The sequence below is a fragment of the Mesoplodon densirostris genome, chromosome 17, assembly GCF_025265405.1.
Source record: "Mesoplodon densirostris isolate mMesDen1 chromosome 17, mMesDen1 primary haplotype, whole genome shotgun sequence".
NCBI lineage: Eukaryota > Metazoa > Chordata > Mammalia > Artiodactyla > Ziphiidae > Mesoplodon > Mesoplodon densirostris.
In genome coordinates, this window is record NC_082677.1 from 61,776,516 (window position 1) to 61,803,193 (window position 26,678).

Consider the following 26,678-nt stretch of genomic DNA (forward strand, 5'->3'; position numbering starts at 1 on the left):
CATCACAGATTGATTCTTTCATAAAATACAATAAAATTGATTTTTAAATTAATCAAAAAACGCAAGTACATTAGTGTTAGATTCAATAAATATGAAATGTCACCTTAATATAAAAAATTGTTTTTACCCTTAATATTTGTATTTATCTCATTAGGATCTGGTCAAAAGCAGTTCAGTTTGAGTATCAATGCTGTGGTCTCCTAGACCTGATGCTGGGTAACAAGCTTTCCAATTTTTCTTTGTGCTGGAGTTGGATAGATCTTAAAGTTTGGTCCAGCAATACAAAAGTTTGTTCTATATTTTTATATCTGTTTTTTTAACTATTATTAGACATTATTTATGTCATTTTATGTTAGAGTATACAATGTTATATTGATTTTGTAATACAAATCTCTTAGTAGTCAACTCATCAGCAGTTGTCTTATTAATGTTTCTGTTATGGCAACCATCATGTACTTAAGAGATGTATGATAGCATCACTGATGACGTATTAATGTGAACAAACTTATTATGTAATAGGCAAAATATGTGATGTGTGTGTATTATTCAAGTCCCATTTGGTGTCCAGCCTATGGTTCCCTGGGGTTCATCTCAGGTCCCAGAGAGATTCCGTTTTTGACTTTAAATCAGAACACTTAGGACTCAGAAAGTTCTACCTCTTCAACAGGACTGTGCATTTGTGGTTCTTTTTGCTATTTTACCTACATGAAAAGTTTGCTTAGGTAATTCCCTGGCGGTCCAGAGGTTAGGAATCTGTGCTTGCACTGCAGGGGGCATGGGTTCGATTCCTGGTTGAGGAACTAAGAGGCCACATGCTGTGCAGCACCGCCCAAAAAAAAAAAAAAAAGTTTGCTTATTCAATGTGAGGTACCATGCCAAGTGTTTGGGAAAAAAAGATGAAGACATGCGCCCTGCAGCAAAGCAAAGGGTTGGAGTTTAGTAAGAGATAGACATGTGAATAACCTGTTATCAGAAGCTATGATAGAAGTCTTTTAGGGTATGAGGAGGACATAAAAAAGGGAGTAGGGGGCTTCCTTGGTGGCGCAGTGGTTGAGAGTCCGCCTGCCGATGCAGGGGACATGGGTTTGTGCCCGGTCCGGGAAGATCCCACATGCCGCGGAGCGGCTGGGCCGGTGAGCCATGGCCGCTGAGCCTGCGCATCCGGAGCCTGTGCTCCGCAAAGGGAGAGGCCACAACAGTGAGAGGCCCACGTACCGCAAAAAAAAAAAAAAAAAAAAAAAAAAAGGGAATAGATAATTTATGGTGGCATAAATCAAGAAAGACTTACCAAAGTGACACAATTAAGCTGCGTGAAGGTGATTCAATGGTGGAGGATGTGGATTTTTGGGGAGGGGTTTTGGGTGTGCAGTATATTTTTGGGCAGATAAATCTGAAAAAGACAGTGAGATGTGAAAATGGTAGATTTGGGGTTTGGAGCTAAATGTTCAGGCACCTCAATTCATCCAGCTTTAGTGGTGGCTCCCAGTTTTATGCTGTTTGGAAAACCCCTATACTAAGAACCAAAACTTACTTGAGACTCACCTGGAGCCACTGTGGTATTTACCTGGAAAACAAATATTGGAAGAATTCATGCACAGCAAGTGGGCAATTATAATTCTGTAGACACTTGTCTCTGTTTTGAAAGACTTAGGAAGATATTTGGAGAAAAGAAAAAGTCCCATGCTTAAGAACCCTCTAAGAATGAAGAAAGTGTATACAGACCTGGCTTTGTCTATTCAGAAGTTTCAGCTAGTTAGCCCATGCAGAAACATAAATAAAAACCCCAATAAAATCAAAAGGTAGGTTTTATATTAATGACTCTTTATAGAAATGTATTTGTGTGGAGTCTGAATTTGCATGATGAATTGCAGTATTTTTAAGGCCTAATAGAGCTTTGCAGAAGTGGAAACGCAATGTTACTTGATCCTTACAGGCAAATTAGGATTCAGTTTATGTGGGCTTGAGTTGGGGAGTTGAGAATTCAGATGAGAACAAGGAATGACTTATATTTCTGGAAAGGAGGAACACAGGGGCTGTGCCTGGGGCCACATGAGCGGTACAGGTAGCAGTCATGCTGCCAGTGGCTGTACTAAGGACTGAACTTGATTTTCCAGGCCGTGGGAGATCTTAAGAGTTTTAAAGCGTGATGGAGGCTGTGAGTGGGAGAGGAGCGTCTGATTTGTGTCTTAGAAAAATCAGTCTGGTAGCGATGCTGGCTACATCCGGATAGAAGGAGTCGGAGCCTAATTAAGAGACTCCAGCAGTGTGGCTGCAGGGGAGGGATGTGGGGAGGTGTCTCCTCGCTTACTTGTTTTCTTCTTTCAGCGGATGATAGTCAGGAAGTCACCAGGTGCTAGGACTTAATGAAGAGCAATACAGACATGTTTTTTTGCCTTCATGGAACATAGAGGGAGGTCTTAGCCAGCCTCCAGGTCTCCGCTCAGGTGACTAGATGGAAACTGATGCACTCAGAAGAGGCTGAGGCTCACGTGTGTAGTTGGGGTGACTTCTAAGCAGTTGTAGATGACGTGTAGTTTTGAACCAGCTGAGCTAAAGTACTTGGGAAGCAGTTGGGAGACTTTGGGGTTGAAAGGTCTGGGCCAGTGCTTCTTAGACCTTAATGTGTGTTGAGAGCTCTCTGGAATCTTGTGAAAATGCAAATTTTGATGCAGATAGGATTGGGGTGGAGCTTGAGATTCTTCAGTTCTAACAAGCTCCTAGGTGATGCTGATGATTCTGGTCCATGGACTATACTGGAAGCAATAGAATTGTAGTTTTAAAACTGATTAAAAGTAGTTAAATAGTTTAAAAAATAAGATAGATAAACAGCCTGCTTTGGGAGAATAGCCACATTATTTCTTTCTATCTCTGTCTTTCTCTGTCTGCGTGCGTGCGCGCACACACACACACACACACACACATTTAAAGGTTTAGAAGAAACTTATAAACAAATTCTTTAAGAGCAGAACCACTCACAGACTGGGGAATGCCTACATATGTGTACGTATACATTCATTTACAATGACATTGCTTTTGCAGAAAGTCCATAATCTTCAGGTCATCTGGAAAATATTTCTTTATGTCAAACATGGACAGAACATATTTTGTTGACTTAGGGTTATCAAAGGGGAGTAATCAACTCATATTTACAGATAACTATTTCCAAGCCACACTTTATTTTTAAGTGTTGCCTTTTCAACTCTAATCCATAAAATCTGAAAGGCGGTAAAGAAGAGAAACCAGCATGTCCAGCTAACATTTTTAAGAAGTGTGTTTCTGTGAGGGAAAGGCTGTGTAGTGTTTCTTGGTTCAGGGGAAGAAGATAGCAAATGTCATTCGTGGAATAAAAGTATATAATTGCATGTCATATTCTGAGCCTGCACTAAAAAACAGTAGATGTTATTGGTTTTTCACTTGTTAGTTGCCTCACTAGGCAGAGCAGTGGAGAAGGAATCCTCAGGTTTTTGTTTTCTGCATCTTTGATAAGAACAAGGACGAGAGTACAGAAAAGAGCTTTCCTAAGATGCTGAAAATAACAGAAAGGGAGGAGTCCTTCTAATAGTTTTTGATGTGTTGACATTCAGTCAATGTCCAGGTAGCAACTAGGCCCTGGACTTAAATCTATCTTTTCATAAGCATTAGTTACTCTAGTGGTGACTGGAAAACATTCTCTTTGCTCTGAGCATTGACCAGATAAATTATTGGGGGGAAAAGAGTAAATATCACTCTCCTTTTAATGGAAATATTTATCTGATTGGGATTCTTTTTTTTTTACTGTGCCTGGCAGGATGACATGGTCTGTATAACACTGAAGATATTCGAGGGGTAAGGCTTTCCTCTGCTTGGTTGGGTTTGTAGTTCTACTTCCTCTTACACTTGTTCATTGACTCTACTCTTACTTAACAGGGAAGAAAAAGTCAATTGCCTAGAGGGAGATAGAGACGTTTCAGTCCCATTAATAGACCAGAACCTCATTAGGGAGACAACTACTGTGTAATGAAAGGGGCTTCACATCAGAAGACGTGGATTAAAATCCTGGCTCAGTTCCTGGCCAGTTTAATAACTATTTCAGAGCGTCAGTCTCCTCAGCATGGAATACTGCACAGGCAAAACATATTTATAATATAGTAATATGTGTGCCTGCCAGGAAAACATATCTTATGCAGGCAGTACTCATAAGGAAGTGGCTCTGATTGAGAAATACATAAGTAATAAATTGAATGATAAGCATTGAAATTTTTAAAACTTTTATACAGTTTTTAAAGGTTACTTTCCATTTACAGTTATTACAAAATATTGGCTATGTTCCCTGTGTTGTAAAACGATAAGTATTTAAATATCTCATCTAATGGCATGGAAGGCAAAGACCTTAAAAAACTTTTATATTTTAAGATTTATATTTTAAGATTTCTAAATGTTTTGTGAAGAAATTGGTGCCAAAATTACATGTAGTTCTCTGATAAAAGAGCTGTTAAACTGAATGATCCATGGATTCAGGGGAAATAATGCAGAATGTTGAGGAAATAAGTAAGTAAGTATAAAAAAAAGTCTTTGGAAATGACCATTTTGACCACAGTGTTATTTTTTGTACATTCTCAGTTATAATCCTCCCAGACTATTAGGTCTTTTCTTTCTCTAGCATGATCCCACAGATTTTACTTTCCTGTTACTCTCTTTCAGAAGACATCCTTATTCTTTGCTTGGGTCCTTATTAAAAATAGTTTAATTAAACATATAAAGACATAAAGCAAATTCCCAGGTGTGCTTACATGTATAAAGCTTAGAGCCACTCACAGTCTACCTTTCTATATACTAGAAAAGAAAACTCTAGCTTCTGTTCCACTAAGGTTAAAGATTGTGTGTGTGTGTGTGTGTGCGTGTTGTATTTCATATAATAAAAACAAACAAAATAATTAGCTCGAGTCTACAGAGGTTATTTTGTTTGTTTCTATTCTTTTACTTGAAAAAATATGGCTTATACAGAAATGAAATTAACCTCATCACTAGTTAGAATCTATAAACTATGCTGGCAAATATGAGATATGTCTGTGTTTTTACCTTGTGTTTATTAAGTGCTGAAATAATGTTTTAGAAGACTATGTAATACTGGAAAAGTCAGGTATTTCCCCGCAAACATCCACCAAATAGCTCTGTGCTTCCTGTTGATGGTATTGAAATTCCAGAAATAGATTTTGCATTTAGTTTTAGTCATCAGATCTCAGGGCTGCAGAATCTGATTCTGTGTATAGGTGAAAGACCAAGGTAGATTGTGTGTTTTCACACATTAGAGGAAGTCTTTACAAGAATTATCTTGGCTAAAATTGCCTATAAATATTTCTCTTGTGGTGACCTCGACTAAATTTTGGGGTCCTGAGACATAATAACTAAAAATAAGTACTGAGGAATTTGTTTATTGCTCTTAATACATTGGGCTGAGGGAAACTCTGACACAGATTCCTTAGGTTGTGTGGTAAACCTAACTGCCCACGGAGAAATTTTCTTAATTTCCCTTCCAATTCTGCTACTAACTACAAACAACATAATTTATGGCAGGTAGGCAGCATTTTGATACTAACGTAAGAAAGTAAAAGCCAGCTTACTAGTCACTATTGGCAGCTATTATAAATCACAAATGGATTAAAAGGCTCATAATTATATAAAAAATGTTAGTCTTTTCTTTGCAATTTAATTAGAAATAGGATTGGGTACTCTGTAAACACTATCTCCCTACTTCTGGCTCTGTTGATCAGCTACAATATAAAAAGTTGAATTGCATATTTAAATTAATTTTGATAGCTAATAAGGATTTATGTTATTTCCTAAAGTTCCTTAGATTAGACTTTCTCAGTGAATCTTCTCGGTTTCAGTAGTAAATGGTGAAAAAATGGCTTAAAACATAAAGAGCCTGTCTACTGGTCTTGCTGAAAAGAATGGAGCATGTTATTGATATTTTTAGGGTTTCCTTACTATAACTATATTCTTCTAGGCTTTTTTTTTTTGGCCAAACAGCTACCAGGAGAGGCAAATGTTTAATGGAAATAAGTTCCCTGAAAGTGTTGTGTACGTCAAACACGATCAGTGTGTTTCGTTTTTTCCTGGTTACCTTAAACCCAGTAAATAAAGGAATGAACACATAAAATCTCTGATACAAAGTTTTCATAACATTTAACTTTGTAAGACAATGAAATTATAAGTAAATCCATGTTAAGAAAAATTCCAGCGAGCTTAGGTCAGATTTTATTAAGATTGAAATGATCTACTTTACAAGTGGAAGTTTTATGAGTCTTGGAAGTTGTACTTTAATGATCTTACTTCACAATAATTAAGACCAAAGTCAGTATAAGCATAAAAAAAGACAAAGACTCGTAGTGTGTCTTAACATAGAAGCTTTTTGCATTTGTAGTGAAGTCATTCTTCATTGTGCAAGAATGCCTTGTGTAGTGTAGGGTGTTCAGTATCTCAGGTCCCCACTCACTGAATGCCAGTGGAGCCTACCTGTCATTATGACCATTTAAACTGCCTGCATAGATTTCCAGACACTCCCAGTGGGGCTACTAATTCATCCACTGCAAATTGCTGCTTTATCATAAAGACTTCATGGTTCTTATTTTAATTATCACCCATTATTTTCTCCCTCAGGTACCCAGCTCTTTTCTTCCACCCTTGATCTTGATACCTCTGCCTCCCAAAACCTCATTCCAGGGCTTGCTTTATTGATTACAAAGATTCTCTTGCTTCATTCATTTTTTCTTTCTCTACTGGCTTCTTTCTGTCAGCATATAGATATAATCTTATATGTCTAAACATACATAAATCCAAATAAAACAATTAACATTCAAACAAAAATTTGCATTCTAAAATTGTATCTTGTTATGCTTCTATCACTTTTTTAGGTTGTAAATTCTGGGAATTAGCCTAATTTTTATAGGCCTCATCATAAATATAAAGGAGAACTTGTTTTGTTTGTTTAGTGGGAAAAGGAATGTAATGCTAATAACTATTTGATAAGACTCACCTGCTCATTGTACACCCAGGGGGGCTTGGGGACCACTCTTTGGGGATAGGAATTTTTGGCTTCGTTTCAACCTTGTTTGTTATTCTCTAGGATGTTATGCCTGTTAATGAAGAGTGGTACACTTTTAACTAATTTCTTCCTTCCTTCCCCCCTCTTCCTCCCTTCCTCCCTTCCTCTCTTCTCTCTCTTTTTCCTTTCTTTCTAAAAATACTTTTGTATAACATTTTTTCAGGTCCCAGGTAGCCCAAGTTTAATTATATTCCCATCAGTTCTGCCCTTTGGAAGGAATTTTATCCTGTCTCACTGGCATCTCCCAAATTGAAATTTTCTTCTACTATTATTTTTAAATGTGTATTTAAAAAATGATGCCATTTAGCTCTCTTCCTTAAGAAGCTTGGTAGAGGATGATTCATCATCAAATTGGAAAAGGTTTGCTATGGAAATAATTTACATGAGAAACATCAGTTGATTTTTATCACCTTTTGGAGCAAATGTATTTGTCTTTCTCTTCTAATATAAGCACATCAATATCTGGAGAATTTATTTGCATAATGAATACTTTCCTAATATGGAAGACATTTGAAACCATCTTCTCTGGCCCTGAAAGCATTGTTCTTTTTTAAAATTTTTTAAATTTTTGGCTGTGTTGGGTCTTCTTTGCTGCACACGGGCTTTCTCTAGTTGCAGTGAGCGGGGGCTACTCTTTGTTGTTTTGCGCGGGCTTCTCATTGTGGTGGCTTCTCTTGTCGCGGAGCATGGGCTCTAGGTACGCGGGCTCAGTAGTTGTGGCTCGCGGGCTCAGCAGTTGTGGCACACAGGCTTAGTTGCTCCGTGGTATGTGGCATCTTCCTGGACCAGGGATCGAACCCGTGTCCCCTGCATTGACAGGCGGATTCTTAACCACTGCGCCACCAGGGAAGTCCCAAAGCATTGTTCTTTTCTCTTTTTTCTGTTTTTCATTATTGAAATTTCATGAAGGAATGAAGTTGTAATTTATTTATCCTTTGCATTACCCTGCTGCTTCAAAATATGCTTATACCTAATTACTTGTTATAGTCATTTCATTATCTGTTACAAACTTACATACTTTGATAATCATTTCTTCTTTAAAAATATTTATAATACTATTTATCATATACATAAGTTATTTAATGTGTATATGTGGTTGGCATAGTAATAAGAAGGCAAACACTGTGTGCTCACCACATGCTGGTTAAGAAAAAACATTATTAGAACCTTGCAAGCATCCTGTATCCCTTCCCTGATCACTTTTCTCTCCAGAGAGAGAACTGAATTTTGTGTAAATCACTCTCATGCTTTTATGTTTAGTTTTACTACCTATGTATGTATCTAAAAGCAATATTCTGTTAGTTTTGCCTGGTTTTGAAATTTATATAAATATAATGATATTTAATGATTTCTTTGAAGACTTCTACTCACTATTATGTCTGCAGAATTCAGCCATGCTGCTGCCTGTAACAATTAGCTCATGTTCTGTGCTCCAGAGTATGTTTTTGAATGGATACACCACACTTTATTTCCCTAGTGTACTGTTGGTTGGCATTAGAGTTATGATTCTCACATTTTTGATATTATCAACACTGCTTCTATGAACATCCTTGTTCAAGTCTCCTGGTTAAAGCATGCAGGAGTTATTTATAGGGTTTACATGTGGGTTAAAATTGCTGGTCCTAGGATATGCATGTGCTTAACCTTGCTAGAAAATGCCCAGTTGTTTTCCAAGTGGTTGTTCCAATTTGCACACCATCTAGTAGCAGATGTTGTAGTTTAAAACTTTTGCCAAAATATTGGCTGTAAAGTGTTTGGGGGTCATTCGTATTTACTCTTCTGCAAAATTCCTGTTTGTGTGTTTAAACATTTTTCTCCTTCCTGGCACCTTTTAAGATTGATTTGTAGCAGTTTTAATCTATTCTAGATGTGAGTCTTTTGCTAGTGTTTTAAGCTACAGATATCCCAGTTTGTGGCTTTTCTTTTGCTCTTTATTTATTTATTTTTATTTTTGACAAACCTGATATCCTTAATTTAATGTAATTTGATTCATCAGACTGTTCCTTTTACAATATTTTTTGTGTGTATTGATTAAGAAATTCTCCTCTATCATAGCTTTATAAAGATGTCCTGTTGTGACATTTTATGTTGGTTGGAAGTTGAGAGCCATTTCATTTATTTCTGTATATATATCCAATTTCCATCACCATTTATTGATTAAGCCATCTATTCCTCACCCATCTGCAATGCCTGCTCTGTCATAGTTTTCTTATATGTTTATTTCTGGATTTTATTCTCTGCTATTAGTCTGTTTACCTGGATGTGTAGCAAAAGCATATTATTTTAATTACTGTAGTTGTACATAGAAATCTTCGTATTCTGTTCACCTTGTGCTTTTGGAGTGTCCTAGTTTTTCATGGCTCTTTACTCTTCCATATACATTATGAAATCAGATAATGAAGTTGAGGAAAATTCCTGCTAAGATTTGGGTTGGAATTGTATCAGATCTCTTTCTCAATATGGGGAAAAGAAATCTTTCTGTACTGCAAATTATTATCTAACAATGTGTATAATTCACCATTGATTTAGGTTTTTTTAATGTCCTCCAATGAATTTTTTCATAAAAGACTTGAACAAAAACATTAATACCAACCCTTAAAATCAGTCACGCTTCTCTGAATATTTTCAGTTATTCACCTTCAAAAATTCCATTTTACTTTAATGTTATTTGACCCCCTCCCCCCAGATAAAGTAAATAGAGTGACCGAAATTAAATGGGCAATTAGTGGCAGAGACTTCTCTCTCTACAGGACGAATGTTTCTTCCAGCTATTGATCCATCTTGAGAGACACTCATCAAGTCGATTATCGTCCACATTCTCCATGCCAGTGGTGTGGCTAATTATGTAGAAGGCAGGCGTTTCTTCAGCTAGTAATAATTAGTTGTGTATGCAATTACTTTTTCTAAAGTGTGTGTCATGTGAAGGACAGATACCCCATCATACTGTACAGTGCAATAAATAACAAATACAAGATTTCCTACTTAGCTGATGCTAACTGTACATAATTCTCTGGCTTATTATCAGAATAATGTCCATCACGTTGTTGAGATCTCTTCAAGTGTTCCAAGTTCTTTCATCCACAGCATTTCTTTTGGGTCTTCCAATGACATCATCACGGCCAAGCATTAGTTGTTATCCTCATTTTGAAGAGGAGGAAAGTGAAACCTAGAAAGATTAGGTAACTTCCTCAAGATTGCATCATTGGTTTCCAGTAGAGGTGAGCATCAAAATCAGGTTTCCTGAACTCAGAGTCAGTATTCCTGCCTCTGTACGGCAGGGGTGGTGGTAGTAGAGATGGTGGGACCATAGGCCAAATAGGTCCTCTGGCTTTTTTCTTAATTGTTATTCAGTTATAATGTGGAAGCCTTTGTCGGGGCTTACCAACTGCAGTGAGTCCTTGGGAGGCTTCCTGCCTCTGTCTAGTATTACACCCAGCTAATTTGTATTTCTTTGCCTTCCCAGTCCCCGTGGGCATTCGAGTTTATGACCTATGCCCTAGAATAAGCCCCACGTTCTCTATTGTGTGTATACATTTTTTCTTCCTTGTATTCTTCTGATTACTTACCACTAGACAAATCTTCTAGACTGCTTTGCAACTGTATTATGAAAAGGTAGATAAATTATTATTCTCCTAAGAATAGGCATAGGACACATAATACAGAGGCTTGCACTCAACGTGTGCTTGCTTAATGCTAATTGATGATGAAAAAGATTGAAATCTTCCTCTAAAAATAAGATTTTGTAGTTATCTCTCAAAATCTAATTTTGCTAGAGTCATTTCCCCTCATAAGAGAAAGTGGCTCAGTTCAAGAGAGAAAATGTTATCAGGTCATAAAATCAAACCTGCTCTTTGTTTGGTACTGTATGGAATTTTATCAGGAAAGGTTTGGCTTATGTTGCTACTATTGGCAGAGACGTTGTATAAAACCAGTGCATTGGAAGGATCATTGCACAAGACATTTTTGACACTCCACATTATTATACTGATGTCACTTTCCCTCCAAGTGTAGCTGTTCCTCTTTGTCTTCTCCTTATAGGACATCTCTTACAGTCTTAACCAGAGCAATATTTGTTCCTCCAGATTTGAATGCCTTCTAGTAGTTCTCAGTTTTACTTAGCACCCAAAATTAATAGAGCTACAATTAAGATGAGTAATTATTGATGAAAATGATGCCCCATTAACTCCAGAAAGGTCGGATGGTTTCATCCATCCCTACCTTCAAGGTTGGCTTTTGAATTCTAAACAATGGAATTCAGTGTAATCCTTTATCTATTTGTAGGAAGCTCCATTTTATTTGGAATTTATAAAGGAATCTCTGTTGGGGAAAAGTGCTGTACAAGTCCTGTTTAATGTGAGTCCATGTATTAATCAAAACAACTGTGTAGGTAACTAGGTAGACTGTAACACCAGGCAGCAATAGAATGTCTTCCTCATTACAATCAATAGCGAAGAGTTGTGGAGACCTCCTGTACATGATGGCCTTTTTCAATGGGCATCCTCACTTGGTGGTAGGGAAAATGAGTACGGGCTGTATGAAACCATTTCAGCACCATCCTGAGCTTAATAGCGCTGTCTTTCATTGCCTAACAAGCTGCACTGGTGCCATAAAATGTTCAAGCTGACAGTCGCTGTTAAAGCTCCTTCAATGCAAAGATTTCTGCTGTATTTAACATGTTCACTTTTATTTTAATGATGTCCAAACACACATCAGTTGGTGTTTGTTCAACACACAGTGTGGTCTCTGGAGTTATCCCATTAGGCACGAAGTATAATCACTGTCCTGTTCCAGTGACCATTAATGGCAAAATTCTTAAATTAAAAGCTGGGAACTTGTACTAATTCTTAACAATTCACTTTCTCCCAGAAGTGAAAGGGATAAAGATACCTGCTGTGACGTCGTTGAGTTTGTTTAGTTTGATTTTCAGTGCATAATATTAGACATGAATTTATCATAGAGACTAAGGTACAAGCTAAGAATAACTCCATGAAGACTTTTTAAAAAGTGAGATGCCCATATGGGGCTCAGGGTTCAAGATTATACAGCTGCTTAGTACTAGTTTACCAGTTCCACTGTTGTGATTACTAATTAACACAAGCATTGTGCTTATTCTGTGCCAGACACTGTTCTGAGTGCTTTACTTATGTGTATGTTTACCTTTTATAACAAACCTATTCATTAGATGTCATTGTCCTCATTTCACGGATTAAAAAAAAAACCTAAGGTAGAGAGATTAAACAGTCTGTCTGAGGCCATATATAGGGCATGGAAGAACCTCTGTTGGAACCCAGATATTCTGGTTCCAAAGTTTGTGTACTTAACCAAAATTAATGATTAAGTCGACTGAAATGACATCAAAGACACTCTTGGCATTGAAAGGGAGCACACATACTGAATGCCTGCCTGTCCGATGGAGATGTTTTTTTACAGTTAACAAAGAGAACAGATTTCTTCTTTAAATGTAGTTTAGGATTACAGACTTTAGATTACCCTTCTGGTCACATTTTCTAAGGCTGAAAATGGAGAACAGTTGAGAGGAAGAGTGGACTTTTCTGGGTTCCAGGTTCCTGCTCTTTATCATGGATCTTTCATCTCCCAAAGCATTACTGCACTCTGCAACCTCAGATGGTGCTACATTTACAACGGAATTGAATTTCGGTTGCTGCCTTTAATAACTCTAGGGCACCCCCTTTGGAAAGGACCCACTAAAGATTCTTTTTGTTTGTTTGTCTTTTGCTATCTTGAACATTAATATTTTACAATATTTTGAGGAAGGGATTGATTTTTAAGAATTGGGATTTTTGCTTCCTTTTCCTTTTTTTATTCTGTAAATATAAATCAGCAAGTAACAAAAAGAGTGACTTCGACTGCAAAGTTATTACCCCAGTGAGTTGAACATGGGCATTATAATTCACCAGTAGCTGATGACTGAATGGGTCTAGAGAAAGAATGGAAAGGTAGATTTTAAAGATAAATATACAACAATAATAATTTCTTCAATAAGGTATGTATGGAACTGAAATTTATGATTGGAAGCCAGACCAGGAAATCAGGAAGTTTGGATTTTCTCTCCATCCTAATCAGCTTCTCAACTTCCTTTTCTGATTAGTGCCCTCATTAAGGCTTCTTACATGGATCCCTGACACGTTTCTAGGAGACCTTTGGGATCACACTTTGGTTTCCAGGCAGTGATTTCTGCCCTAGCTGAATTTTAGAACAAGAAGGTCATTCATCTCCATCCTGGAAGGATGATTCACATATTTATGTTCTAGAAAGTAGGCTGAGAAGAAAAATTTGCTACTTTATTAATTAGGGCCCTTTAACATTTTGTATTCTCAAGCTTAATCATTTGCTTGTTTGAACTAAAGTCATCTTCCTTAATCACCATCATTAGTGGCTGTCCATGAGTGATTACCTCTCTGAATTTTATAAGCATGTTAGAATTTAATGCATTTTAAATTCTGAATTTATAAGCATGAATTTTATAAGCATGTTAGAATTTAATGCATTGTACCTTCCCCATTAGGGATTAGATAGCATTCAATATTTTACTATACCTATATATATATATATATATATATATATATATATATATATATATATATATATTTGTGTGTGTGTGTGTGTGTGTGTGTGTGTGTGTGTGTGTGTGGTACGCGGGCCTCTCACTGTTGTGGCCTCTCCCGTTACAGAGCACAGGCTCTGGATGCACAGGCTCAACGGCCATGGCCCACGGGCCCAGTCGCTCCGTGGCATGTGGGATCCTCCCGGACCGGGGCACGAACCCGTGTCCCCTGCATCGGCAGGCGGACCCTCAACCACTGTGCCACCAGGGAAGCACCCAATATATTTTTTAAAGCATGAGATTAACTGTAGGTCTGTTCTACTTCAGTGGTAGAGGAGAACCCTGCTCCCCTCATTGATTCTCAAATTGGTGTGGAGGTGGCATTGGGAGGGCAGAGAGAGAGCGATTGGGTGACTTTGTGATCTAGAGTTGGCGTTATTTTATAGTTTAAGTTCCCCAGGAGATTTCAAAGAGTTTTCCTTTATCAGAAATGAGAACAACTGCTTTAGTCTTGAACTTTTCCAGTGGTGAACAGTTTATTCACTCTCTTTTGGAAATAGCCCATTACCCTTTGGGAATCGCACATTCACTAGTTCCGACTTCTGATTTTTAAGATGACACAGAATGAATCTATTCCTTTTCTACTGATACAAAGTAGTCTTTCAAATATGTGGAGTCATCTTAATATCCCTACTGATTATTCTGATGCACACTGGATCATGCCACTGTTTTCTATTTTCCATACTTTGAAAGTCTCTCATGATTGTGGTTCTCCATCTTTGTATCTTCTGCATGTGGAAATGGACACCATATTCCAAAATTAAACACCACCATCACCCACACACATTTACCACTTTCTGGTGTACCCAGTGCTTAATAGGTGTTTATGTGTTTTCTCATTTTATCCTCATGATGACCCTGGCAGACATGGACCTCTAACTGTATACTCATTTTTCTCTTTCTCCTGAACAGACCAGAAGCTCCAGGCAGGCAGGATCTGACCTTATTTTTTATTATGTCCCAACGTCCATGCACGGTGCTTTGTACACAGTAGTGACTTAATAAATAATTGCTGAACGAATAAACCCTCACTCCTCACCCTGGGGTTGGAAACTGGCAATTGAATTGGCAGTCAGAGTTGGAGTAACTTTCAGAGCTTGGGAGAGTGGTCACTTTTGCATAATGCTCAGTAAAAAGGCTTTGCAAGTTTATCTTTGTTGTTCATATTGTTAGCTTGTTTCAGTTACTTCTGATTTTTTCCTTGGCTTAAAATGACTATCAGACTGTCCTGCACACTCACAGCAATCATGTTTTAGTCAAATATAAGCATATATATATATATATACACACACACACACACACATATATATATATATATATAATATATATATATGACTTGCCTTTTCTCAGTATGAAGTTAGAAGTTAAAAAAAATTGCTTGTAAAAGGAGTATTAATCCAAAAGAATAAGTGGGCTTCCCTGGTGGCGCAGTGGTTGAGAATCTGCCTGTTAATGCAGGGGACACGGGTTTGAACCCTGGTCTGGGAGGATCCCACATGCTGCAGAGCAACTAGGCCCGTGAGCCACAACTACTGAGCCTGCACATCTGGAACCTGTGCTCCACAACAAGAGAGGCCATGATAGAGGCCCGCGCACCACGATGAAGAGTGGCCCCCACTTGCCACAACTAGAGAAGGCCCTCGCACAGAAACGAAGACCCAACACAGCAAAAATAAATAAATTAATTAATAAACTCCTACCCCCAACATCTTCTTAAAAAAAAAAAAAAAGAGAGAGGTCCAGGGTCAGTGTCTCTTCTTTGACAAGTGCCATCTTTAAAAAAAAGAAAAAAAGAATAAGTGAATTGAAGTATCTGTTGGAAAATTAGCATCAGGCACTTAACTCAAAATGTTTATTGGGTAAATGTGTTGTGTGCTTTAGTTAATAATAATTCATTCAAGAACAAATATTTATTTGAATGTATTATATATGGTGAGCATTTATCAAGGTTCTTGACACTTAAAATTGAGGACAAAACCTCTACTTCTTTGGGCCTTATATTCTACTTGAGGAAAGACAATTTACAATTAAACAAATAAATAAGACAGATAAGGTAATTTTTGACAGTGATAACTGAAGGAAATATATGGAGTAATGTGCAAAAACAGCAGCAAGGAGGTGGAACAATGAGCTGAGAGCTGAGGGGTGAGAAAGTGCCCATCATTTCAGGGGAAGGAAGGAAAGCAAAGGTCCTGAGGTGGTAGAGAGCTTGGTGCCCTCAAGGAATAGAAAGTTGGGTGGGCTGTAGGGGAAGAATGGCAGTGTGGATGTTTGGATGAGGTTGGAGGCTTACAGGCTTCATCAGGAAGTCCTTCTGGGCCATGATGAGGACTTTGACATATTTCAAAGTGGATTTCCGGTGGTGGGTGGACAGTGGATTCTAGGGACGCAAGGGTAAGATGTGAGACCCATAAAAGGTGCTGAAAGTCAACTAGGAGAGAAATGATGGTGGCTTAGTTTAGCATAGTTGAGGATAGTCAAGAAGAGAAGTGGATGGATTGGAGGTGGGTATTGAAAGTTAGCACTGACAGGGTGTTACTGCAGGACGGGTTGGGGGACATTGCAGCAGGAAGAGAAGAAATAAGAATGGCACTTACCATGTGATGGCAGGTACTTAAGGAAAAAGCCCACTAAATCCTGTTCCTACGATTATCAGTTATATAAATGGGTTTTGGGGTTCATGAATTGATATTCCCATTTTGAGGTACAACCATGCAGGAAGGCAACTTGGAGATACGTGCTGTGGAAGTCTTAAAAATGTCTTACCCTCATTCCCAGTCCTAAATCTTAGCAGCCTCCTCCTGCGTATGTGGAAAGAAATAATGTCGACAACCAGTCAGTCAGCGATGCACGTTGGATTTTTCCCTTTCACAGCTCTCCCTGACTGTTACTTAATTCATTAGAAATATGAATATATCTGATACTTTTTTGTTCCTTCATTCTGAGAAATAATGACAGCTCTTCTCTACCACTGGCTAGCATCCACCTGCACACATATAAATTTGCCTAGTGTTCCAAAACCACGCAAGGTTTTACAAAGATAAGACAGTTCATTTATATAACTCGGAATAACTTGGCTGGCATACTCAAGGAGATAGAGCACATGGATCAAGTTTAATACATTCATTTAGGTTGGCTCCTTCCCATGCGTTCCTTGTACTTGCAGAGGGTCCCATCTGTTCGGCTCCTGGCCAGAGACCATTGCGTCCATGAGCATTGGAATTTCTTACTGCAGACGCCCAGTGCTTCATAATTGGTTTAGGGTGCCCCAGATACTTACCAGTAACATTGTTAATTAGTACCAATGTAATGACAGTTATTCTAGAACTAGGATACCTGTCTGTTGCTGATGTACTCGGAAGATTGCAAAACCCAACACACTTCTTTCTTGCATTTTTCCCCTTTTGCATTGTGACTTTTTTATAACTCAAAGATTCTGTCTCCATTTCCCCAAACTACTCAGCTCAGCCTTCAAGACCCTCATAATGACTTCCCAAGACCTCCTGTAGAATTAGCATCCTTTAATCTCCCAGAAGGCGAACTTGACTGACATTTCCTCAACAAACCCTGTTTCCACCCTTTGCATCTCTGTTCCTTGAGTTCCTTCTGTTTGAAATCGCCTTTTCACCCCCATAGTCCCCGCCTGTCACAAATTATACTCATTTCAGATGCCTGCCTAATGTGCCATCCTCTGATCTCCCAATAATTTGTTCCTCTTTTTTGATATTTTACCTCTTCCCTCTTGTCCTAGCTGGACATCTTAAGGGTTTTATTGCTTCTTCCCTGCATACTCTTCAAATGCTTTCTAGTGCCAGCACAGTGCCTTACACGTAGGATGTTGCAAATTGGAATTTGATGACTTTAATTGAATTTTCAGTGTCTAATTACCATCTCACTGTAAGCAACAGAAAAAGAAATCATTTCAAGGCAAAGTTTTGAAATAATGCAGCCAGAGGCATGCTTTTTAGTTCCCACTTCCCAACCTGGACGGGATCAGGCTGCCAGCAAGGCCATTCGAACCTTTAATCTTCGTTGTTCTTCTGTGTTCAAAGTGGCCCAGCCTCTTCGGTTTCTGAGTGGAAAATAAATTCAAAGAGGGGAACGTCCTGCAGAGTGGGCTGGGCCAGGGACAGGACAGGTATATCTTCAGCAGGGATGCCCTTAGAGGGCCCAATGGACACATTACATTGCAGGGCAAGCTTTCTCTTGGATTACATTGTTTACCTTTGAATTCTCCAAAACCTGCAGGTGTTTTCTTCCTTCCCTCCCTTGAATACCTCCAGTTAATCTAAGATTAGCCTGACAGCTCCTATTTTCCAGGTCTCTGGTTTCATCAATAAAGCAGGTTACATCTTTATTTATTTTTTTTTTGCGGTACGCGGGCCTCTCACTGTTGTGGCCTCTCCCGTTGCAGAGCACAGGCTCCAGACGCGCAGGCTCAGCAGCCATGGCTCACGGGCCCAGCCGCTCCGTGGCATGTGGGATCCTCCCGGACTGGGGCATGAACCCGCGTCCCCCGCATCAGCAGGCAGACTCTCAACCACTGCGCCAACAGGGAAGCCCAGGTTACATCTTTTTTGAGCTCGATTACCTCCTTCATAATCTTGTTGTCTTGATCCACATTGTGGCTTATTCTTCATTCCGCTTTTGCCCCATCCATTTCTGGCTATGTTCCCACTTCCTAGTCCCACTCTTGAATGGGACCATTTAATTCAGTGATTGCTGGGACTGTAGAAGGCTGACGATCCCTGACCTTTTGTGTGATGTTTTCACCCCACTGCTCTTCTGGTTGCCACCACTGGCTTTGAGCTGAATGAGCGAAGTGCCTAACAGTATCAGAATTACCAGCAAATTGCCACCTTTACTTTCTGAGTATTAACGATGAACAGATTGATTGCACTTATCATAAAAGCCTATTTTCTAGAAATTTGGGAGAAGTCATATAGACCCTTACTTGTTTCATATAGAGGTAATATCTTTAAAGTGGAGTGTACACAACCCCTTGAGGGATGCATATGTTATCCCATTATATTTATCTTGATAGTAGGCCTCTTTATTCCTATTTTTAAATATACATGAAATATTGGCATAGTACAATGGGAACATACTTTATAAAAATGCATGCAATCGATTTTACATGAAGGTGGTTTTACTGGTAGGCTGTGTGATCAAAATGTTTGGGGGCCATTGGTTTTCAGAGCATGGAGTCTCGAGTCAGACTTGGATCCCAGATCCTTTTTTTGCCCCCTTACTCCATGTATAACCTTGGATCTGCTCTTTGGGTCTTAAAGTCCTCGTCTGCAAATTGAAGGGAAAACCATATCATAGGGTTGTTGAGTGGATTCAGTGAAGTAATGCATGTGAAGAAGTAATGCATAGTGTATACTTATTACTGTGGTCATGCAGTTATTATTTCTGTTATGATTGCTGTTGTTCTTATATTGCTCCCTTGTCCTATATTTCACTGTTTCTAATAGCAGAGGAACTGAGCCTACCTTACATGTTAAATAATAAAAAAAAACTCATACCAAACACATTAAAAGGGTGAATGATAAAAATTAGAATTTTTAAAACTGCATACACACACTCCCCCCACCTTAGACTGAGTAAGAAAAAGATGTTTTGTAATACATTTACATAACTTCCATAAGAAAGGCCAAGTAATTCACTGGCACTTTGAAAAACGCTAAATCTATACTGCATTCAGTAGGGCCATTTTATTGGTAAAATTAGCTTATAATGAAATTCCTTTGGTCTTTTGGAAATTAAACTCTTTTGGATAATGATAAGCCTACCTTTTATTGAATGTTGCCACATTGTGTATGGTTTTAAGGTTGATGTTCTGGTACAAGATATCTTAAAAAATAAAAAGCTTTAGTAGGCATTTATCTGGTATGTTGGCTGAGATCTGAGGATGTAAGAGAATTCTTCAGTGAGGTAAAGAGAAGTTCACCATAGTTTGCAAGACTGGTTCATGTGGAATTTATAAGAATGGACTGACCAGCATGCCCTTTTAAAATTCCATAGTTAATCTCTTTATTGAAAGCTGCTGGGCTAGTTGATTAAGAAAGCCTTATGGGATGACTGCTTTTAGTGTCATACAAATGAAGCTGAATTGTTGCTAAGTAAATCACTATAGATCAAAGTGTCTTATGGTCAGAGTCCTGCAGTTATTTTTTTTTTTTCATTAAGTTTTAAAGAGAAGGTGAAGGGTTGAAGAATGAAACACACCAAATTTGACATCTGTGATGTCCATTTACATCCATATGCACTTCTTTAAGTATCTAATCTGAGTGATTGGGCAAGTAGGGCAGCAAAGCATGAACAGGTAAGTGTAGAGCTAAGTCAGTTAATACTTGTTTCCCATTTATAATTGCTGGGATCCTTTTTAGCCATTATGAAGTCAATTGGCTTGTAGAGAAGGCTTCAAGGGCTCCCAGGGAAACCAGTGAAGTGCATCTGTTGGCTTGTCCATGGTGTGAAATCATTATTGTCATATTCATCTCAGCTTTAAGGGTACACAGGACCATTAGATGTTACCCTGTGATCTCAGAGGTACTAAGGAGTAATATTTCTTGTCCTTTGAGCCCCCCTGAAGTATAGAGCATGTATCTTGTTCCTCCTCATTGTCCACTGCCTAAAGTAGTATACGAACAAGTTTGGATGGATCAGATAAATATATGAACATACGTTTTGCTGGATTAGGATGACGCCTAGGAAAGAAATAAGAACAAAGGACTAAAAGAGTGGACTGAAAATGGAAATTGAATCTACCATACGAATGCTACATGGGTTTTAGTTCTGTGCTGTGATTTTACTTGTTGTGAAAAGTCCAGGCATTGCTATGTTGACGTTTGTTTCTGTATAGTGTAAAGCATTTTGTAGGTATAATTTAGTGATATAATAAATGCAGTTTGGGAAAGGACTCCTGTTGGCTATGTGCATTTCAGTATTTTCCAGGACAACTCGTAAAAAACCCATTTTATAATGCTCATTTGACGTACTAGTAAGCAATGATCTTTCTTTCAGATTCTAAAATCAACAAATACACACTAAATGTCTCATTCAAGGTCATAAGGAAAACCAGTGTTAAACTTAGAAACAAAATCCATAAATCTGGGTGCCATTCTCATGCTTTCTCCAGAAACCTGCAGCCTGCCTCACAGAACTAGAATAAGACCATTACTGGTCATAGATTCTTCTAGAGCCTGACCAATACCATTGGTCATTTTCTATAATTTTACTTTGCTATCACCATTGTTAACACCTTCAATCTTTCCGTTTGGTTGACTAGTCATAAATTAATGATAGGTTAATGTTAATTTATCATTCTAATTTTTCCACTGGTGATAAGTACAGTGACTAAAAAGGGACCAAGTGACATACCAAATATTACTTGCATGTATAGGGAAGAGGATTTACAGAAGCATGAAATGAATGAAAGGAGTCCACATGAAATTTTTATGAAAATATGTGTGAGCAAAGTGAATTCTTTAATATCTAACTAATTTAGGAAATGGCCTTGTATTGCATTAGACAAAATACCTGACCTACATGTGGACTTATTTGTGCTAAAACAACTGGGTCAGGAAGAAAGAATTTCTTCATACTTCACCATTTTCAAGTTCCATGGTGACATATTTTTGTAGGAAGCTTTGTGTGTGTTTTTTTTTTTTTTTTTGCTGTACACGGGCCTCTCACTGTTGTGGCCTCTCCCGCTGCAGAGCACAGGCTCCGGACGCGCAGGCTCAGCGGCCATGGCTCACGGGCCCAGCCGCTCCGTGGCATGTGGGATCTTCCCGGACCGGGGCACGAACGCGTGTCCCCTGCACCGGCAGGCGGACTCTCAACCACTGCGCCACCAGGGAAGCCCAACTTTCTTCTCTTGATGTTTCAAGATATTGCAAACACATTAGCAAATACTTTCTAATGTGAATGCATATTCCCACCATAAAACACGTGGCGAGAGAAAGAATGTTAGCACTGTCTTTAGTGTTATAGTGACCAAAACATTCACTCAGTTGTCTTTTTCATGAGAAGGATGAGGTACAGTGCTTACTGAATCCTGGGGGTGTCCCAGCGTAGGGTCTGGTGCTCCTCCATGCCAGGGCCCACCCTAATAAAAGTGCTAAGCACTGTAGGTTTCCCTTCTTCTTCTTCTTCTTTTTTTTTTTTTTTTTTTTTTTTTTTAAATGATGCACTTGCGTTGCATCCTGCAGCCTGGAACCTTTGCTTTTTATTTTTTGGTTCTGTGATCCTAACTCAAGACCCCTGTTGCTCTTCAGACTCACTCCGGTGAGAGATGATGCTATGAATGTTATAAATGCTCTGAGTGACTGAGTCCTGCCAGAAACTTCCCTGTGAGGACAGTAGGGCAGCCTTTCCCGTGCTTTTATGAAACATGAGCCATAGTGAGATGCACCAGGCAAGTGCAGGTTCCCATGAATAAACCAGGGAGGGGAAAGCTCAGGCTTTTCTCTGCAGGATGTGCGATGCTCTCCCCAGGTCAAGGGTCTGAGGTGCCCTGCAGTTGTACAAACCTTGGACTGTTCAGTCTAGACTTTGCACAGCTTCGTTGACTGTGGAACTGATTTTTTTTTCTTTCTTAATGCTTTTTAATATATCATAATTTGGAGAACTCTCTCCCGTGAATGATACAAAAATGGAAATTGGATTATGAACCCAAGAAAGTGAACCAAGAGTCCCAATGATGTATTCGTCAGCTTGCAGGTACTGATGGGCCAATAATGAGCAATCTTTAGTCCTCTAACTGCAAGTTAATTACAAGTAAATATAAATCACAACATTATTAGAGACAGAGCTTTTTAAACTAGAGAAAGATATGTTTTGGATTAAAAAAAGAAGCTTTTGAATGTTTTGTCGAGTTAATGGTGAGTTTTTCTAATAGATAAAGTAGGTAGACGTTACATGTTTCATTTTCAACATCTCATTTTTTTTACCTTTCTAATCCTTCTGGATCTTTCTTGCATTATTTATTTGTTTGTGAAGATTTTGCTCATAGATGTGGAGTATGAAGTTAACTGTCACCCTACCTCTGATTAAAGCATCAGGCACTCAAAATTAGTAATGTTTGTATGATTGGATGCATTTTACCCTGTAGCACCCAGAAACAATTTCAGAAACAAAAACTGCTCCTTCATTTCTGATCAAAGTGTTTTAGAAAATATGTTGTCTTTTAGGGATATTTTTGATAGACTGCAAAAAGTACAAGGTTAACCAGATCTTGGTTGGATAAAACATTCTGTCATACTAACTTTTTTTTTTTCACTAGCAGTAAAAAAGCCCATACAAATTTAATGAACAGAAGTTAGAATCACATTTCTTCTTAGTTTGGTCTTTTATTCTCTCCCTTAGGCTTGGTATAAATGAGTAGATGCACAAACATGGGGATTTGTTTTCCTCCTTAGAGAATATGTAGGTCACTAATGTCACTGTTTTGTGTCAGAAATAACATTCTGCTTGAATATGCTTCTAGTACATGATCATCAAAGCAATAGCCCCAATTTTGCAGTCCTTGGTGGAGCAATGTGCCAAGATGTGACATTATGTTTGCTCTATAAGTTATATTCCTGGCATCATCATAAGTAAGGTCTTTACTAGTTCAGGAGAGGAATGAATAAGGTCCTATCCAACATGCATTGATAATTGCTCTGAACCGAGGACCTCATTTAACAAGTTCTTTGAATCTTTTGCCAAAATTTAGGGAGTGTGTTGATCTTTGTAGTCTCCCAGAATATATTAGGATTCTTTTTTCCCCATAAAAGTTACTAAATTGTGCCATTGACAAATATGATATCAAGGAGATTTTCAAGAATCTGTCCTGTTTTAAATACTAATTACCTTCAGAAAAATTGATTTTGTTTTGTACACAAACTCTAAAGAGCCTTATTCATTAAATAAATTGGCTCTCTCTCTGCTGGCGACACTAAATGTCTAGGATAAAAATGTGTAATGCCCTAGAAAATGTATCTAAGATGCTTACTTTAATATAAATTCTGTGTATGACTAATTTGCCAGGCAGACTATTTATACTGATACATCTGAGGAAATATGCCAAAGTTTAAAACTTTCAAGGGAAGGTGTTTAGAAAGTTTCAGTTAAATACTTTGCAATGCATCAATCTTATAAAAATACTTTTACATTAGTACTGAAAGATGCATCTTCACTTTGTACAGAAAAATAAATATATTAAATCAAGTGACTTTTCTTTCCTTCTCATCTTAATGTTCCTTATATCAGACACTAGTTTTAATTTTTCTCCCTTATACTAATATATTGCAAATATATTTGTGCCAAATGTCAAAGATGACTTGAACTCAGGCTGATATAAAATAAATTAGTAATAATAAAAATAAATTTAAAATAAATGTTAAAAATAAATTTTAATTAGTAAATTTAAAAATAAATGTTAATTAGTAAATCAAATTCAATAGCCATTAGGTAAGTATATAATTTATGTCAAGTATTGGGTTAAATGTGAACAGATAGAAAACGCTGACTAGTACTTTATTGAAATTTTTAATGTTATGGTGTTTTTACTTTTTCTTAATTTTAACAACAACCTCATGAAGCAGTGTTTATTCCAATTGACCATTTTGCGATGAGTAAATAGGCAGAACCCAATGAATTAGAACAGAAGTGTATAATGTAATTGATTCATTTTTGGTTTTAAAAGTATAGAAACCTTCAAATGTCTTGATTTCTATGGCAAGTATTTTTGGTTGAAGTTTCTAAAGTACACTCTTTAATGCAGACAGTGATTTTCTTGGTCATATAATTACAAAGCACTGACCTACATTGTTTTTAAGATATCATAGTGGTTCTGGACCATTTGGGTCTAAAATATTCCATGATCTACAGAATTTTACCAGCTCATTTCTCACTGTAATCTATCCTAATTGTACTTGCAATTGTAGAATATTTTGTATTAAGACTCAGAGAACCTCAAGTAGAGTGAAATATATTTATATGTTTGGACTTGAAACCTTATGAGAAATGCTAAAACAAGTATTAAGATATTAACCCACCTTCATAGCTATGTCCCTCATATTGACTTTGAGTGAATCCATTAGGTAGGAGGTATCCCATTGATTTGTGAGTTGTGTTTATTCTTTTTATTGCTTTTCAAATGAAGACACAAAGCCACATGCATGCACAGGCACCTACAGATACACATTCACAGAGGCACAAATAGATAGCATGTAAATGAAGTCTGGAATGTAGCTGAATCCTGGAAATTTGGATCAGGGACTTCTTTGTTATAAAGTAAAACATATCAGTAATAAACATGTGTCTTAATGGAATATTTGGTAGCAGTAGAGTAGATATAGAAAGTAAAAAGACATTTATTATAATAGAACAATGTCATTATACCTTAAAAAATTCAAATGCAACTATGTTAAACTAGTCTGAAAAGCAGTGAGTGGCATTCCCAACAAGCAGAATATCAATTTTATTCTGTTCATAATAGTAATTGCAGTTAAACAAACTAATATAACAATCTTGATGATTAATATCTCAGGCATTTTGCAATAAAATAAAAATATGAGATGAATCATAATGCATTATATAATTATGTAATAGCGTTTGGGGGACAATATTTTTGAAACATTTTGCTACCCTGCGAAGTAGATAATCACTATAAAAAAGTGATTATAAAGACAAAATAAGAAAAGATTATTTTAAGGTGGCTTTCTTAGTTTCAGTAGTGAAAATAGTTGTCTAAATTTTCCCTTCTTTCACAATGCGTGTATACATTTTGGTGACAGTAATTAACTTCCCATTTCATACTTCTCTCAGCCATCTGACTAAATGAACATCCATTTTAAACTTAGGCTGTAGGATTATAGATTTATCAGATTTTTGCAGATAAATTAACATTTAGCATATCCCAAGGATTAAGTTACTTGTCCATGACTGGTTTGTAGATTTCTTAATCTCTGAAAATACCAAACCATATTGCTACTTCTGCTTCAACGCAGAATTACCAAGAGGGCCTCAAAGAGTTATCATTAATACTCTGGATTTATGCTTGCCAAGCTCCCTTTTAACATTAATTGTATATATACATTCATGCAGAGATTAAGACTAGATACACTTGATATGCAATTATTTTCTTCAATACTTTACAGCACTTTAACTTTTTAAAAATACACATCTCTGAGGGAATACTCTGATACATACTCATTTGCACTTCAAAAAATTATTCTTGTTTGTTTCTCATAAGGTTCAACATAGAATTACCATATGACCCAGAAATTCCCTTCCTTTCCTAGATATGTACCCCAAAGAGTTGAAAACAGGTATGCAAACAAGTACAGGTGTATGCATGTTCATAGCAGCACAGTTCACACTAGCCAAAAGGTGGAAACAACCCAAATGTACATCAGTGGATGAAGGATAAGCCAATGGTGATATATTAATTCCATGGAATGTTATTTGGCCATAAAAAGGAGTGGAGTACTGATACAGGCTAAAATGTGGATGAACCTTGAAAACATCATGTTAAGTGAAAGAAGCCAGGCACAAAAGATCACATGTTATATGACTCCAATTGTCTGAAGTATCTAGAATAAGTAAATCCATAGAGACAGAAAGCAGATTTGGGGAGGGGGTGGGCTAAGGGTTGGGGGAGGGGGTAATGGGTAGTAATCTCTTAACCAGCATGGGATTTCCTTTTGGGGTGATGAAATATTTTGAAACCAGACAGAGGTGGTGGTTGCAAAACACTGTGAATGTACTAAATACTACCGAATTTTTCACTTGAAAATGTTTAATTTTGTGTTACCTGAATTTCACCTCAAATTATTTTAGAAAACAATGGGTGTGGCAGTGTTCCAATAAAATTTTACTCACAAACAATTTATTGGGTTTTTAAAAAATTTATTTATTTATTTATTTTTGGCTGCGTTGGGTCTTCGTTGCTGCACGTGGGCTTTCTCTAGTTGC

The 26,678-nt window shown here is 37.5% G+C and overlaps 1 protein-coding gene across 1 annotated transcript in view; it reads left to right on the forward strand.

Moving 5' to 3' along the window:
• Nucleotides 1-26,678, forward strand: part of GPC6 (glypican 6) — a 1,080,358-nt gene that overhangs the window by 74,825 nt on the left and 978,855 nt on the right. The window lies entirely within an intron of this gene.